The following is a 4,302-nucleotide window of genomic DNA, read 5'->3' on the forward strand; positions in this document are numbered from 1 at the left end:
TAGGGAGCTCTTCTGCATGACTAGTGATATACCAGGGGAGGAAAGGTCAGGGGAGGGTCTGGAGCACATGACCAGCAACATGAAAGGTCATGGGGTTAAAGTGCATGACCAGCCATATGCTAAGGCAGGGAAGTTCACCCTGGTGGTGAGGTTACACCTTACAATTGTCCATTGTTAGGTACCCAGGGCTTCCCACCAAGGCGGGTGAACTTTGGTACCTGACCTATAGTTCCTACTCTGCTCTTGTCTGTCTAACTGCTTACTATTATCATTAGCAATGCAAATGACTGTCTGCAGACATGCAAATTCTGTCTGGAAGAGGTTTTATTGACTTCCCTTCTCCATTATAGAAAAAACTAGTTTTGCTTCCATTTGCACAATCATTTAATTATAAATGTGTCTGTTTTTCCACTTCTCCTTTTAACTGGTTGCTATACCTCACTAGTTTCATTAGGTTTGTAGATAAAAAAAGGGGGGGCCCCAAGCTGAGGGGAGGCCTGCATGGTGACCCTTATAAACTCGGACTCCCAAGTAACCACACAGGAACTTAAAACTTCCTAACTAAAAGCCAGTCATCACAGGTAAACATGTCCTAGGCCAGTACCTTCCCTGACAAAAGTCAATCTTTACCTTAATTGAGCCTGTCTATTGTCTTTTTGCACCTAAAGTAACATACCGTTGAAATGTCCGAGCAATCCTCTTTTGTCCAGACCCCTCGGGGCACAATCTCCGCCAGAACAAGAGGCCACAGAACCTCTCTTTGTTATCTTGTTTTCCCACATAGCATCTCTATGTGCTATAAATGTTAATTGTTAACTATTCTATACCCACCAATGTAAATGAAGCATATTTCTGTCTGTTTTACTTTTTATCCAATCCCAGAGATTTCCCCAATTTGCTCTCTTCTGCCTCCCTAATCTATCACTAATTGATTTCATGTAACCCCCTTATGTCTTCCCCTTTGATTATAACAAAAGGTGCAAAACTGCCATTCTCTGGAACATTTTCTCAATTCGTTGAAATTTTTCTTCCTGGCAATTATCATCAATTTGGCTCAAATAAACTCATAAAAATTCTCTATAGGTTTGGATGTTTTTTACACATTGACAGGTTTAACAAAGTTAGCACATGTTCACTTTATATCTCTAGGAGATTTGATTTTACCACTTTAAACAAGTGATTTTTTAATGATATAAGAGTTTTGGTTATTTTAATCCTTCAAATAAGAATAGCTAGCAAGAGGCATTTTTTCAAAGGAACATTAGAGCTAATAATTTTAATTTGCATCAGTTTGGTTTTGCTTGAAAATATTTGGTACTAGAGGCCTGGTGCACGACATTCATGCATGCGGGTGGGTCCCCTCAGCCTGGGAGCCCTTGGGGAAGTGGGCCTCAGCTGTCAGTCGGACATTCTTAACGCTGCTCCTGCCACTGCCACGGAGGCAGGAGAGGCTCTCACCACCGCCACTGCACGCACCAGCTGGCAGCCCGGCTTCTGGCTGAGCAGCGCTCGCCCTGTGGGAGTGCACTGACTACCAGGAGGCAGTTCCTGTGTTGAGCTTTTATCCCCCTGTGGTCAGTGTGCATCATAATGACCAGTCATTCTACCTTTTGGTCAATTTGCATATTACCCTTTTATTATATAGGATATTATATGCTTACCAAGATATAAAACTATAAACTGAGTGATTCCCAGAATCATTTAATACTAAATATTAATGTAGTGAATTTCTTGTGATATAAATAGTGCATATTTTATATATTACTAAAGTCCTTTTTTCTAAAGGAAATATCATGAGGAACCACCAGGTGGCAAAGCAGCACTTGTGATACCAAATATCAAGAAAGGCCTGAAATTTGTTGTTCCGTGTCGCACTAACTGAAAGGAAGATGTTCGCTGGATTCTGTAACATTTTCTAAAATTGCTCTTATTCAAATGACACTATCTGCAGTTCACATGCTCAAGGAAAATCAGTGTTTCACCATAAACTTTTAAAATCAGCACAGAAACCTGAAAACATTGATTTGAGCCATCTATTCTGAAATCAGAGCTACTTTTAATTTTAAAATGACTTTTTTATATGAAACAAAATTCTGAAGTTGAAAAGGACTTTAGATGTCATATAGATCAAGATTTTCTTTATACTGAAGCTGATTTTTAAATATTTTGATCACTAAGTAACCAAGCTCCTATTAAACATTTTCAATTAGAGAAAATGCAGTCTCACAAGGCAGCATAACCATACTGTCACCATTTTTTAATTAGAGAAGTTTTATATAAATGCTGAGAAAAATATAATTGACCTCCACTTACACACTATTCAAAATTTTTAAATATATTAACCCTTAGCCAATTCTTTTTTAAGTTTTTAAAGCTTTCAAGATATTGCAATTGGAATCTATAATAATATAAGTGTAATGTGCTAATTAGACCAGATTTACCTTCCGGACGAAGCCAGAGCTGCCCGAAAAGCCCAGGTCCTGGGTGCCAGAGGGAAGCTGGTGCCAGCAGCCAGGGGAAGGAAGGCCTACTCTTGCAGGAATTTCATCCATCGGACCTCTAGTAAAAATATAAATGTGATCATAATCTGTAATCATACCCCTCCCTCTTCTTGCCCCAACCTTCCTTTCCAGAAAAATTCAGCCTTAAAATCATTATGTGGGAAAAGTACAAGGCCCATGCCAGTGAAAGGACTAGGAGGTAAGGGTGGGGGACACAGTGGCTCAAACAGGGAAAAACTAGAAGGAGCCCAAGGTGTTAAATTGGGATTTAAAATATTGGTGTGAATTCATGGTTTTCAAGATAGATGAATGGGCAGACATCCACAGAGACATAAACATAAGAGTTTAGTAGTAGCAGTAATATGTGTATAGATAGATACACATTCAATCTTCATTATTTGCAGATTCTACATTTGCAAATTCACCAACTCACTTAAATTTATTTGTAACCAACAAATTAAAATCGCACTCTCTCCTTCCTCCTTGCCTCCCGCTGCTGGTAGGACCCCCTCTGCTGCTCCCTCTGAGATCCCATGTCATTGCCCGCCTGCAGCAGGATGCCCCCCCAAACGGGAGATGATGCAATTAAACTACCCCCAATCTTTGGAAGATTTGGACCCTCCTTGAAAATTGGTATTGTTGGGAAATCTACCTTCTTCAATGTCCTAACCAATAGTCCGGCTTCAGCAGAAAACTTCCTTTCCTGCTCTGTTGATCCTGATGAGAGCAGAGTACCTGTGCCAGATGAAAGGCTTGATTTTCTTTGCCAGGACCACAAGCCAGCAAGCAAAATTCCTGCCTTTCTAAATGCAGTGGGTATTGCTGGTCTTGTAGAAGGAACTCACAATGGACAAGATCTGGGAAATGCCTTCTTATCTCATATTAGTTCCTCTGATGGCATCTTTCAACTAACACGTGCTTTTGAAGATGATGATATCAGGCCTGTTGAAGGAAGTGCAAACCCTATTCGAGATGTAGAAATAATGCACCAAGAGCTTCAGCTTAAAGATGAGGAGATGATTGGGCCCATCATAGATAAACTAGAAAAAGTGGCTATGAGGGGAGGAGATAAAAAACTAAAGCCTGAATGTGACATGATGTGCAAAGTCAAATCCTTAGCCCATTTTTAAACAGGTTTTGTTTGTTTTTAGGAACTTGTGCTTTAAATGGAGAAGAACTCTCACCTCCAAAACTTCAGAGGAAAGATAACCATGGCTTGGAATTCTAAAGGAAAAAAAAATATTTCATGATCTTTCAAGGTAGGAAAAAAGGAGGTTTTTAAAGCATGTCAGGATGTACTGTACAAATGTGTCTGTAATATGTTAACACTTTCCCCCTTCTCCACCTGAAAACAAACCAAAAATCAAAAGTAAATTCACCAAGTATATTTTCAGTGGAATTATGAGATAGATACTATGGACTCCATTTGGATAAAGGCAGTAGTACATAACTAAATAAGAAAAAAAGTAGGACAAGTGAAAGTGATAAAATGCAGCATAAAAGGTACCTTTCAGAAAGTATATGATTTTTATTTTAACTAAAATGATAGCAAAGTTTCCGTGTAAATGAGTAGGAAACTGATTTAAGGAAAAATGCAGTGAAAAGATGACCACTAAATTATGTGTCCGTGGAGGAGTTCTAGGGAATCTGGTGAAAAGTAGACAGAAGCAGAGCGAAGCTACCGTGGAAAGACAGAACTGTTGCTAGTGAAATTTAAGGCTACTGCAACTCTGACCACGTGTGTTCTCCAACCTGGACACAGCTTAGGAAGCAGAAAGTAGAAACCTTTCAGGTCTCAGGT

At 39.5% G+C, this 4,302-nt stretch overlaps 1 pseudogene; it reads left to right on the plus strand.

Annotated features, from left to right (window-relative positions):
* The first annotated feature begins 3,058 nt into the window (after positions 1–3,058).
* Positions 3,059–3,631, plus strand: LOC102754117 (annotated as a pseudogene).
* The last annotated feature ends 671 nt before the right edge of the window (positions 3,632–4,302 follow it).

This window comes from Myotis davidii, unplaced genomic scaffold (genome assembly GCF_000327345.1).
Source record: "Myotis davidii unplaced genomic scaffold, ASM32734v1 scaffold125, whole genome shotgun sequence".
In the NCBI taxonomy this organism is placed as follows: domain Eukaryota; kingdom Metazoa; phylum Chordata; class Mammalia; order Chiroptera; family Vespertilionidae; genus Myotis; species Myotis davidii.